The 13,525-nt window shown below is 45.4% G+C and overlaps 1 long non-coding RNA gene across 1 annotated transcript; it reads left to right on the top strand.

Moving 5' to 3' along the window:
• Positions 1 to 762: 762 nt before the first annotated feature.
• LOC134480188 (uncharacterized) lies at positions 763 to 4,524 on the top strand. Its single transcript, XR_010054409.1, has 2 exons — positions 763 to 3,943; positions 4,061 to 4,524. It is a non-coding gene; the product is annotated as an uncharacterized LOC134480188 (long non-coding RNA).
• The last annotated feature ends 9,001 nt before the right edge of the window (positions 4,525 to 13,525 follow it).

Below are 13,525 nucleotides of genomic sequence, written 5' to 3'. Positions count from 1 at the left end.
CAAGACCGGCTTCTCGTGTTTCCTGGGGGTACCTCAACCCGTGACTGGAGTGAGAGTCTCCCCAAGTCTGGGGGTCTTTCATTGGGGGCTCGTCCGGGATAGGAGCGTAACCCCCGGAGATCCGAATGCCTCTTGGAGGTACGTTAGTGTGAGTGCTGGAAAGCGGCCGCTGTGTGAGTGTGAGAGTAGTGTGTGTGTGAATTAAGTCCTGTAGTCTGTGTTTTTCAGTACCGGTTTAAGGTCTTGGTGCACTGTCTGGGCAGAAGAAGACTTCCCACCCCGTTGTTTTTGAGTGCACTCGGGTGGATGGGTTTCCCACCCCGTTGTTTTTGAGTGCACTCGAGTGGATGGGCTTCCCACTCCGTTGTTTTTGAGTGCACTCGAGTGGATGGGCTTCCCACCCCGTTGTTTTTGAGTGCACTCGGGTGGATGGGCTTCCCACCCCGTTGTTTTTGAGTGCACTCGGGTGGATGGGTTTCCCACCCCGTTGTTTTTGAGTGCACTCGGGTGGATGGGCTTCCCACTCCGTTGTTTTTGAGTGCACTCGAGTGGATGGGCTTCCCACTCCGTTGTTTTTGAGTGCATTCGGGTGGATGGGCTTCCCACCCCGTTGTTTTTGAGTACACTTGGGTAGATGGACTTCCTACCCCGTATTTAAGTGTGCTTGGGTGGAAGGGCTTCCCACCCCGGACAGACACCTGTGAGTAGGTACTGGGTTTCTACTTCGAATAGCTGTTTTCTTTTTGTTCTTTTTTTAGATAGCGGAAGTGAGGACGCCCCAGCTCTGGGAGACGTCCCACGAGCCGGCTTTTGTCAGGAGGACCCGGCAGGTGACAGTCAAAGAGATCTGACTGTGACTTGACTTCGGAGGTCGTGTTCGGCTGCCTATTTAAGTATAGGCATGGACAAGTGTGCTTAGATGTGTTAGTGTCTGTTGTCTGTATTCTGTTTCTGTGTTTGGTATCCCAGAAGCAGCTAAGGTTAAGCTGCAGTTTGGGCCAGGTACTGAAGGTACCAGGCATCTGTGGAAATTGGTTATAGGATGCTTTGTCTTGGTCTTGTTTGTCTGGTTTGTTTTCTGTGGTATTGTCCAGTGTCTTTTTGGCTTTTGTTTCGTTTTTGGACTTGGACTGACAACTGTGTTTGAAATCTTGGACTGACGACTGTGTTTGAAATCATGAAACTGCTTTGTTTGTCAAGGAGTTTTACTTGGTCCTCTTGGTGCTTAACTTAAAAGTTAAAAATAATTTGCTTGAGAGAAATTGTTTTCTGCTGGGGAGTTTTATCTTTCTCTCTTGAGCCTCCTCCCCAAGGAGAGCTGCCCCTCTCTTTACTCCCATTGTCCAGCCCAGCTGCTGTTAACTGTTGTGTATGAAGGACTCCAGGTTAGCGAGTGATCCGTCTGAAGCAGGCATTAACAAGAACCTGAAAGCTTTACCTTAGATCCTGAAGAAAAATTCTCCCTGTGGCTTAAACATTCACAGCTTCTAAGGAAGGGACAACACAGAGTAGGAAAATGTAGAGGCTGAGGGTGGCAAGCATGCAGGCCTACTAGCAAGCTACAGGCTGCGCATGGGCAACAGCGCAGCTCTGGCCAAGTCAGCGCAAGAGGAGTTTCAAGGTAAGGAGGCTGGCTGGGGTTGGCACTTTGACAACAAAGATAGCGTAGAGTTAGTGGTTGTATTTTGGCCCTGAAAAAAAAAATTCCAGTTGCTGCTTTCAGTGGCCAGACTTTCAACACTTGCTCACAAAAGGAGAGTGTTCATTAAGAGAAGTTCTTTAAGGGAGCCTGCCTTATCTGCTGGCCCTATTCCAAGAGAGGAGTTGATCTCCAACATTAAGTAACCTTCCCTGTTAGTCATCATTGACATGGAGAGTGCCTTTGATCCTATCCCCACAGCAGCCAGTTCCTGCCCCTGTGGTCAAAATGCCCCAGGTTGGGGGGCAGAGAAGCCCCTAAAATAGTTTCAAAGAATCTGCAACAAACTGTGAAGAACTTTGTTTTGCCAGTCAAAATTTAGAATTCAGTCTTTGGCTGTGGCCAAGGTCAGGATTAATGTTTTCTTTTCCATGGGCCTTTAACCCAGTGAGACAGCTTGGTAAAGGACTACTACTACAGTCCTGATAGCCCCAGGTGAACTGGTTACAATTCTTTTGTCAGCCACTTAGTATCTAACACCCAGGTTCTAACCCTCTCTCCATCCTTTTGTTATTAGTTCTTACTAGAAGCCTAGTGTCCTTCAGAGGCTGGGTTTATTGAGAGACAGAGCCACTGAGCTGACACTGAAGGGAGGTACTTCTTAAGTAAAATCTAAGTCCAGAGAGATAGTCGATAACAGATCAGCTGCCTCTCTGCTTGCCTTTCTGTTTCACAGGAACAAAGCTTGTGCTTATTTCTACAACGGCCTTTTTGTCCCAAGAAGGCCTCCTGGTTTAGCTGTGTGACTAAATGCTATTTGTCCTCTTCAGTGGACCTCTATTCTCAAGATTCCCTTGTTTTCTCACCATCCCATTTGAGATGCTTGTTAGTAACTGTTACAGGTCTTCTTTACCACTGAGGAAAGACGGAATCCTACTAGAGGCCAGAAAAAAATGTTCCAGACACGGATGGAAGGCCCTCACTTCTGCCTATTGACTTCAAAACGCCTAAAGGTAGGGAGTGCCAGGTCTGCCGCCAGGCTCCAAGGGTGGGTCTCAGAGGGGCTAGAAAATGCCCCACCAATTTGGCTAAAGTAAGAAAAAAATATAAAGAAAAAGTTACAGAAACTTGAAGGGTTAAGCTAAGTCACTGAGAGAGTTGTTGTAAGTTGCAGAGAAAATAAGGTTGATATATGGTTCAGGGTCGGTGCACAAAAGTAGACAGCAACTAATAGCTGTAGAAGAAGATACAGACAGAGAGACTGAGGAAGAGAAAGAGACAAGAGAGGAACATATACTGGCCACAGTAGTTAGGGAACCTAGGAAGATAGTACCTGGCAACAGAAGAGAATTCCTGGCTAAAGATCGGTGTGCCTAATACGAAGAAAAAGGACACTGGGTCAGGGACTGCCCAAGAAAGAACAAGAGGGGCCACTGGAGAGCTTCTTGGTCCTAGAGTGCTGGCTATGTACAGAGATAGAAGGGAAGTGTGGATACAGGGACCCAATGCTCTGTGCTCCTATGCCCCCCCCCCAGTGGGTCAATATCCAAAGACCTTGAGTGCAAGGGGCTACTGGCAACGAACAATACTTATGGACTGCCCGAAGAACAGTGGACCTTGGCGTGGGCCGGGTAACCCACCCACTAGTTCATGGTCATCCCTGACTGCCCCTATCCCTTGCTCATGAGAAAATTGCTCTCCAAAATGGCTTGTGTGGGCTAAAATGGCTGGGTGAGGCCATGTGTATGCATATCTACAGACTGTGTATGTGGAGCTTAAGACCTGTCTCAGTGCACCAGTACCTGATGCTGGGAGATGTGTGTGTGTGGCTTAGTGCCGTTCTGCCTGGAACACATCATTCCTGCCAGCCGGGCTCTGACAATTATCACCCAATCCAGGACTTAAACTGCAGTAGAGTGGCTGATGTTTTGCCTTTAAATGAAATGTCCCAGAGGATGGGATCACTGATCAGCTGACATGGACTAGATTCTCCACCTGTTGGGGGCAATCTGGTCACCTTGCTGCCCTATCCTGACCTGGAGCCACCACAGCACAAGTGTCAAGCACTGGCAGAAGCCCATGGGTGGAGGAAAGACCTCTGCGACTAGCTGATTGACCCTTGCTGAAAGCCGAGGACCTTGTCCACAGACGGGAACAGTTCTCTTCATGAAGGTCAGAGATAAGTGGGTGCTGCCGTGGTGGACAACACAATGTCATCTGGGATGGCTGAACTTCTACCCCCCAGCACATCAGCGCTGCAGATGCCTTTACCATCTCTTGGATGCCCTGGTGAAGCCAACAACTGTGAGTACTATTCGTTGCTCAGGATATCAGAAGGAAGAGATTCAGTGGCATAGGACAGTAACAAAGCAGATAAAGTGGCTCAGAAAATGGCTATGCAGGAGCCTATCCTGGTTACAGGCCTACAAGAGACAGCCACTGGGAACTGGGATTGGACTAAGAGACGGCCTCTACAATCATCAAGAAGATACTGGAAGAAATCTTTCCCCCGATTTGGAATGCCCAAGGTAATCTGGTCAGACAATGGCCCTACTTTCGTTGCCAAGGTAAGCCAGGGTGTGGCCAAGTATTTAGAGGTTGATTGAAAATTACATTATATTTACAGACCTCAAAGTTCAGGACAGGTAGAGTAAATAAATAAAACTCTAAAAGAGACCCTGACCAAATTAAATTGACCATGGAGACTGGCGCAGACTGGGTGACACTCCTTCCCTCTCGCTCTCTTCAGAGCAAGAAATACCCCTTCCAGATTCAGCTTTACCCCCTTTGAGATCTTATATGGGGCCTCAGATCCTCTGACTGTATTAGATGATGTTAGTGAACCAACATGTCATAGTAATAATGATTTATGTGTCAGGCTAAAAGACCTACAGGTGATACAGAAAGAAATCTGCTCACAGCTGGCAGCAGCCTATGCCCCAGGGACCTCCGAGACATCTCATCCGTTCCAGGTCGGAGACTGTAGGTACATACAATGACACGGAGCCCAGACACTCGAGCCTCGCTGGAAAGGACCGTACCTGGTGCTGCTGACCACCCTGACAGCCGTCAGTTCTCAGCCCTCACCAGCTGCATACTAGCTGTTGGGGCTGAGAGCTGGGACCTAGAGGGACACTCAGATCTTCAAAAAGCTCCCTAGACTTGCACATCAGATAAGTGGATACATCAGAGACGTGACTGGGATGTTGCTATAATGCTCACTTGAGGAGTGTGCTTTAGAAACAAGAATTTCATGTTTGCCCTGGGTTCCATCGAGAAAAATATAGAGATAGGCTTGATTTCTATTACAAATGATGTAACATTACATATGTTAATACTCCTAACACTTCTTGGGACTGTGCCTCAGGGACCATAAGTTTAAAAGTTCTAAGATAGTCATGACCTTGGTGTATAGGTTTAGATAGTGTTCAGATTGGAATCCTAAAGACTTTTTAGCTGACCTCCAAGAATACCTAACCTCCCTCTCAGAGGTAGTCCTTCAAAATAGGAGAAGATTAGACCTGATATTCCTTAAAGAAAGAGGGCTATGTGCTGCTTTGAGAGAAGAATGTTGTTTTTACCTCGATCACTCCGGGACCATTAAAGATTCTATGGCTAAACTTAGGGAGAGGTTGGACAAGAACGACGAGAACGAGAAACCACTGATAACTGGTTTCAAAGCTGGTTCGATAGGTCCCCATGGCTTACCACCCTGCTGTCAGCCTTAGCTGGTCCCTTGATTATCCTCCTCCTTTTGCTCACTTTTGGGCCCTACATCATTAATCGCCTTTTAGCTTTTGTCAGGGAGCGGATTAGTGCTATACATGTCCTTATGTTGAGACAACAGTATCGGGCTGTATCGGGCTATACGGGGTGAAGAGCCTCTAGACGCTAGACTCGTAGTCCTAAGATTAGGACTATTCACAAGGAGTAGAGGGGAATGAAGGGTTAAAATTTCTAAAAGTTAGTCATGAACAAAGTCCAGACATGCCTGAGAGAATTTGAGATAGGGCTCACTGGCCCGACTATCAACTCCCAAGGACACTGGCCATCTGGAGCCACCCCCTCCCCTTCCTTCACTCCCTGAGGATGGGTCATCCCCCTGCTGCAGTGAGATGAGTTGCCCTGCCCACATTGCTGAGATGCTAGATTACACGTATGCTTTGTTGATGTAACTCCATGCCAAAAGTAACTGTGCACCCTTTGTATTAGCCAATTACGTGTATTCACACGAAACCCCTGGTTTTCCCTATATAAGCTCCTGCCTAGAGAGGCTCGGGGCTTGACTCAATCTCCTGTGTGGGATACGAGTCAGCCCGAGATCTCGTAAATAAAACTGCCTCTTGTTGATTACATCAAGACCGGCTTCTCGTGTTTCCTGGGGGTACCCCAACCCGTGACTGGAGCGAGAGTCTCCCCAAGTCTGGGGGTCTTTCACTCTCATCCAAGTTTCATGATTTGTTGGTGAGGCTTAGCTCTGAGGTTTTTGTTTGACAACCTAAATTTTTCCTTTCCAGTTTTATTTCAATTTAGGCTTTCCTTAGCAATTCGATTTCTTTGTTAAATTCTACTTTCATGTCTCAAATTGTGTTTTCATTATTTCGTTTTAGCTGTACTCTCACGGACTTCAAGGGATTTATTTTTATCCTGTTTAAGGTCCTCGAACAGTCACGATTGCTATTCTGAGGTCATTGTCCTGTGCTGCAGCTTTACCGCATTTGGGGACTCACTGTAGCGACGCTACACGCTCAGCTGTTCATGTTGGCATTGGAGTTATGACGTTTGAGGTGTTTCTTGGTATTGCTGTCTGGGTGTCTTTGTTGGTAGATGTTGCACTCTCAGGGTCCTCAGCATGGTGATGGCTGTGGGGTCCTTGCTAGAGATGCTTCTGCAGGTCCTTGGGTGATAGAAAAGAATGGAGATTGGCTAGAAAGAAAGGCCGAAAGGGGTCCTTGGGGACAACGATCTGTCACAAGAGTCCTCAGGAAGTGAGATAGGTGGAAAAAGGAATTCCTACTACAGGACTAAGACTATTTGGACAGATCATAATGGGGGCAGGAAGGATAGTGAAAACTGCCTACCTGAGTCCCAGCCCAGTGTGGTCACTGTGGGTCCCTGATAAAGTATTTCTTTTTTTTTTCTTTTTTCGGAGCTGGGGACCGAACCCAGGGCCTTGTGCTCGCTAGGCAAGCGCTCTACTGCTGAGCTAAATCCCCTACCCCTGATAAAGTATTTCTGAAGAAGGGTGAACCAAAGGAGTGGAGATTGCCCAGAAGAAAATGCTGAGAGGGTCATGGAGAAGAGCTAGGCTGGTCTTGTACCAAGAGGTGGAGTCTGCAAGCAAGCATTCTTTTCGTTGTTGTTAAGACCTGTTTATCTATTTTACACATATGAGTGCTCTATCTATATGTACACCTGCAGAAGATGACATCAGATCCTAACATAGAGAGTTGTAGACTACCATGTGGGTGCTGGGAATTGAACTCAGGAACCCTAGAAGAGCAGACAGTGCCACTGAGGCAACTTTCCAGTCCCCAGAGAGTGCTCTTTAGCACTGAGCCATCTTTCTAGTCCCCAGGCAAGGCAAGCATTCTTTTTTTTTTTTTTTTTTTTTTGGTTCTTTTTTTTTTCCCGGAGCTGGGGACCGAACCCAGGGCCTTGCGCTTCCTAGGCAAGCGCTCTACCACTGAGCTAAATCCCCAACCCCCCAGGCAAGCATTCTTAAACACTGAGCTTTATCTCCAGCCTCATGATTCTTTTTGATGACTGCTTCTACAGAAGCGCAGAGATGCAAATAAGCTGTGTTCATTTTTGCTGTTTCATGAGGCTCTGCCACTTTAACTTGTATTACACTTCTGATTCAGTAACTGTTTAGTTTTTTTTTTTTTTCCCCCGGAGCTGGGGACCGAACCCAGGGCCTTGCGCTTGCTAGGCAAGCACTCTACCACTGAGCTAAATCCCCCAACCCCCCAGTAACTGTTTAACAACATTCCTGAAATTCCTAGGTAGGAGGGTCTTATGCTGCTCATTGTATTATAATCCATATTTTCACTGTATTGTTTTCACAGAATGCTGTAGCTATTTTTAAAGTAGTTGGGGGCCTTTTTTTTTTAAGATTTATTTATTTTATGTATGTGAGTACACTGTCATTGTCCTTAGACACACAAGAAGAGGGTATCAGATCCCATTACAGATGGTTGTGAGCCACCATGTGCTGCTGGGAATTGAACTCAGGACCTCTGGAAGAACAGTCGGTGCTCTTAACCACTGAGTCATCTCTCCAGCCCAGTTGGGGGTCTTAATATGTCATAAATGTTCACAAATGTTTTCCTCTGTCATTGAGCAATCACCAGGTCCCAGAGCAGAACTTCCCAGGCTAACAAGCATCCAGTCCTTATGGGATAGAGGCGTGGATGCTGTCTGACCAGTTCTAGCTCCCAACTACTCTCTGCACTCTCACCCTTCTCAGTTTATTGGGCTGTCCCTTTTGAGCTGGTCCTTCAGGTTTCAGACATTTATCTCCCATTTACATGTAAATCGAAGTTCAAGGTGTTCTCTCTGTCCCTGATTGAGGCTTCCATGAAGGCTGGGGCGATTTAATTGGTTTCTGTTGTTGCTCTGTTATGTTTTTTGAAGGATTGTGGAGGGATTTAGAAAGCTGATTCTATAGGAATCAGGAAGCTTTGTGCTTTCTTTATAACAAGTGCTTTTGCTGTTACTTTTTCTTATTTTTTTGCTCTCTACTGCTTTAATTGGCTTCTCTTTTTGGCCTGTACCTTTGTGCAGATATTGGAGTTGTAGTCTATTTATCTCCTCTTAATAGTAACCCTTAAAATGTAATGTGCATGTGTGTTCATCTACGCTGCTGCCTCCCCCCCCAAACAATGTAAAGACCTTGGGATGTGTTGGTGCCAATCATCTCCAACCACAGAACTATTCTTTCAAGAAACAACACATGCCAGGTTGAAAGAGGAGTGAACAAAGAAAAGGAGGAATCAGGAACTCTTGTTTGAATGATTTGTGTTTTTCTGGGGTAGACAGACAAGATACAAATTTTAAATGTGGTATGTTGCTTAGTATAAACTATTAAGGAGCAAAAAATAAGGAGCAGTGGGTGCCATCAGTTACTTCTCTGCTGCTGTGACCAAATACCTCACAGGAGAGAGAGAGAGAGAGAGAGAGAGAGAGAGAGAGAGAGAGAGAGAGAGAGAGAGAGAGAAGGTTTTGGAGACAAGGTCTTACTCTGTAGCCCTAACTAGCCTGGGACTCACTATGTGAGCCAAGCAGGCTAAGAGCTCACAAATATCTACCTGCCTCTGTCTTCTAGTGCCGGGATCTAAGGTGGGAGCCAGCAAGCCCAGCTTTTATAGCTTTCTGCTCCCACTTTTTAGAAGGTTGCTGTTTATCTTAGCCGGGAAAGCAGCAGTGAGGCTCGCAGCAGAGTGTTTGACTAAAGGCAGACTGAGGAACGGAAGCTGGGCTGGAACCAGGATGGGGTATGATATCCCTTATAGGGCCCTGTGCTTAGGATTCACTGTCACTATTCACATCCTGCCTCCTGCAGGCTCATCACCGCACTACAAATGGAGGGTGTGTGTGTGTCCGAAACATGAATCTGTGCACGAGATTTCACATTCGAATCATCTATTAGTTGGACTTTTCCAGAGAAATTGAACTTACAGAATTTATTAGGATGACTTACAGGGCGTGGTCCAACTAGTTCAACAATGGCTGCCTCTACCGATGAAAAGTCCAAGAATCCCGTAGTTGCTCAGTTCACGGGTCTGGATGTCTCAGCTGGTCTTCATTATATCCCAAAATTCCCCAAAACAGTAAGGTCTAATGCCAGGGAGAGTGAGGCCAAGCAGGCAGAGAGAGAGACAAGCTTCCTTCTTCCATATCCTTTATATAGGCTTCCAGAAGGAGGTGTGACCCAGATTAAAGGTGGATCTTCCTACCTCAAAAGGTTTGGATTTAAAAATGAGTCTTTCCACTTCAAAAGAATTAATCAATTAAAAAAAAAATCCCTCACAGATGTGCTCAGCCACTTGGGGTTTAGTTCATTCCAGACATAGTCAAGTTGACAACCAAGAAGAGCTATCACGAACCACACGAGTCGGAGAGTGAACGTGCCCACCTTTAATCCCAGCACTCAGCAGTCAGAGGTAGGTGGATCTTTGGAGTTCCGGGCCAATTTGGTCTACACTGAGAGTTCCTGAACAGCCAAAGCTACATAGAGAGACTCTGTTTCAACAAACAAACAAAAACAAACCAACGGAGGAATTGGAGACATGAAAGGCCACACTAGAAAGATGATTCTTGGAGCAAGGAGTGGTGGTGCACACTTTTGGTTTCATCATGTAGTAGGTGGGAGCAGGAAAAGCAGGAGTTCAAGGCCAGCCTGGGCTCTTAAAAGAGTTTGAGACCAACTTGAGCTGTACAGTATGTCTGAGGCCAGGCTGGGCTGGATGAGGCCCTGTCTCAAAAGCAAAACAGAAGGAAAGGAACGAAGAAAGGAGGAGTAGGAAGAAGAAGAAAGAAAAGAGTAATTAAGGCCTAAAGGAAGTGAAAGCCCCAGTTATGCTGATATCTAAGCAGAAGGAACAGCAGGAGAAGGAATCCCACAGGGCTCTGTGATGTGTTTAGAGACCTGGGACCCTGCCTGTGAGCTACCATGAAGGGATGAGAGCGTTCTGGCCAAATATAAAACCAATGTGGTAACAAGGAAACCACACAGAACCTTCTTTTCTACAGTAAAAGTTTTGGCTTTTCTTATTATTTTTTTTCCTATACCTAATGCCAGTTACAGAACCCAGGGAACCACATATAAGAGGCCAGGACTATACAAGCTATATCCTGTCCCTAAAAATTTGGCCTTTCTTTAATGTGTTTCTGTTTTTCGTCATTGTTGTTGTTGTCTAGTTGGTTTTTGAGACAGTCTCAGCACATACTCTGGCAGGCCTGAAACCCACAGTGAAGACCAAACTGGTCTCAAACTCACAGAAATCCACCTGCCTCTGTTTCCCAAGTGCTGGGATTAAAGGCATGTGCCACCATGCAGGCGCCTGTGTGTTTAAATCCAAAGTTCTATACCTGGCTCACGTTATTGTTTTATTGAAGTGCTGCTGTAAACTGCTTTGAACGGTTTAATTTTTTCCCTTTCAGCATTGTGAGTTGAAAACGCTGTGTGCCCGTAGGAAATAATGGCAAGTAAGGGATCCCTGCCGTGCTCCGGAAACCTGCTTTCTCAGCTACAGAAACACACCACTGATCCATGTAAGCATATAAAAGGAAAGACTAGTGGAGAGACAGGAAGGTCTCCAGAGCAAAGAAATGTGGTGACACTGGGTGGTTACTGATTGATTCTTTGAGGCTGGCACAGCATGGTCCCTCAATATCTAAGAGCATGGAGAACAGAGTGCTCTTACTCTGTAGGCAGAGCCTGCCGTAACTGTACAGCCCAAACAGGACATATGCAACGCCCTCTGGTGGGCTATGACAGCACCTGCGCCAGGCCAATTAGAATATTTTCTATTTCTCACTTCTCAACCTTTTCCCAAAGCTCTGTACTCTCTTTTCTCCACCCCTTCACACAAACAAAGGGGGAGGAAGAGGAGGACATGGAAACTGTATGTACATATGTGTGTGTGTGTTTGTATGTGTGTAAATATTATGTACATATTTACGTGTGTAGTTGCTTATTACCTGTCTCTCCAAAATGATAAGCGTCAACGTGTACATGTGTATTTTATGCACTTTACCTTTTTAGTGTGCATGTTTGTGTATGTGTGTGCATGTATGTGTATGTGTGTGCAGGCATGCGCACACCATGGTGTGTATGTGACGGTCAGAAGACAAGTCTATGGACTCGGTTGTTCGTGTCTCCTTTACCTGTGTTTTAGGGATCGAACTCACATCACATTTGGACAACCAATGCTTTACCTACTGAAGCATCTCACCGGCCTCTACTTTACGGAGTTAATCATTACTTATCTCCCCAAACTACAAGTCAGACATCAAAAAAGAAGGCACTTTGTGTGTCTTATTCACAGTTGTGTCCTGCAATGTCTAAGTCAGCGCATGATGAGCAGTCGGTGTCCATGTTGGAGCTGGAGTTACAGGCAGCTGTGGGCAGTCTGGTGAGCGCTGGAAACAAAATTCCAGTCCTAATTTAAATGCTAATTTTAATCCCAAGACTTTTTGTTGTTATTTTGAGGTGTCCTGTAGTCCAGACTAATCTCAAACTCAATAAGTAGCCAAAGACAGCCTTGGACTTGTGTGTGTGTGTGTGTGTGTGTGTGTGTGTGTGTGTGTGTGTGTGTATCTGTATTGCGAGTGCAGGATTTTTACTCTGTAGCTCACTTAGGCTGTCCCAGAGATCACCATGTAGCCCAAGTTGACCTTGAATTTATGGCAATCCCCCTGCCTCAGCCTTCCAAATGCCAGGACTACAGAAGTGAGCCACAATTTTCTGGTTCAGATTGAATTATAATCAGATTAACTATTTTGATTTTGTTTTTGGAATTTCATCTCTAAGAGACTGATAACACAAGAAGATTATATTAGGGGTTGGGGATGTAGCTCAGTGGTTAGAGCGCTTGCCTAGGAAGCGCAAGGCCCTGGGTTCAGTCCCCAGCTCTGAAAAAAAGAACAAAAAAAAAAAAAAAGATTATATTAGTAACCAGATATAAAAAGGCATTATAAAGCTACCATAATTACATCAGTTATGTTGATGTAGGAGTAAGTTGCTAGTAGAGTAGAATAGAATAAAATATAGTAGACTAGAATAGAACAGAACAGAACAGAACAGAATAGAATGGAATAGAATATAGTAGAATAGAATAGAATAGAATAGAATAGAATAGAATAGAATAGAATAGAATAGAATAGAATAGAATAGCATAGCATAGAATAGAATAGAATAGAATAGGCTGTGTAAGAATTGGTGATGTGGGCTGGGGATTTAGCTCAGTAGTAGAGCGCTTACCTAGGAAGCGCAAGGCCCTGGGTTCGGTCCCCAGCTCCGAAAAAAAGAACCAAAAAAAAAAAAAAGAATTGGTGATGTGCCTCGGGTGGTAGTACTTGCCCTAGGTTCAATCCTCCCAACTCAGACATAGTGATATCATGTCAGCCTCAGCAGCATAGTGAGTTTGAGACCAGCTTAGGCTGTATAAGACTGTCTCAAAAAGAAAAATAGCACAGACTATGGAAATTTTAATCTAGTGAGAAAGGGCGATTATATAATCAGTGATACTGATAAAATTTACCAGGAAAATGCTCCCATTTTGTAACCATGTACAAACATAACTTTCATATAGATTAAATGATGAAAGAACTGGTACTTTTAGAATGCCACTCTAAGCTGAGAATATCACTATTTGTTCCCCCACACCTATCAGCATGACTGAAGATTAATTTCTTCATGGTTGTAATTTCTAGTGCACAGTCTTAGTCCTCAGACTTTTTTTTTTTATTATTAACTTGAGTATTTCTTATATACATTTCGAGTGTTATTCCCTTTCCCGGTTTCCGGGCAAACATCCCCCTCCCCCTCCCCTTCTTTACGGGTGTTCTCCTCCCAATCCTCCCCCCCTTCCTGCCCTCCCCCCAACAATCTAGTTCACTGGGGGTTCAGTCTTAGCAGGACCCAGGGCTTCCCCTTCCACTGGTGCTCTTACTAGGATATTCATTGCTACCTATGAGGTCAGAGTCCAGGGTCAGTCCATGTATAGTCTTTAGGTAGTGGCTTAGTCCCTGGAAGCTCTGGTTGCTTGGCATTATTGTACATATGGGGTCTCGAGCCCCTTCAAGCTCTTCCAGTTCTTTCTCTGATTCCTTCAATGGGGGTCCTATTCTCAATTCAGTGGTTTGCTGCTGGCATTCGCC

This window comes from Rattus norvegicus, chromosome 8 (assembly GCF_036323735.1).
Source record: "Rattus norvegicus strain BN/NHsdMcwi chromosome 8, GRCr8, whole genome shotgun sequence".
In the NCBI taxonomy this organism is placed as follows: domain Eukaryota; kingdom Metazoa; phylum Chordata; class Mammalia; order Rodentia; family Muridae; genus Rattus; species Rattus norvegicus.
The sequence above is the reverse complement of the archived record's forward strand: the minus strand, read 5'-3'. Positions and strand labels throughout refer to the sequence as shown.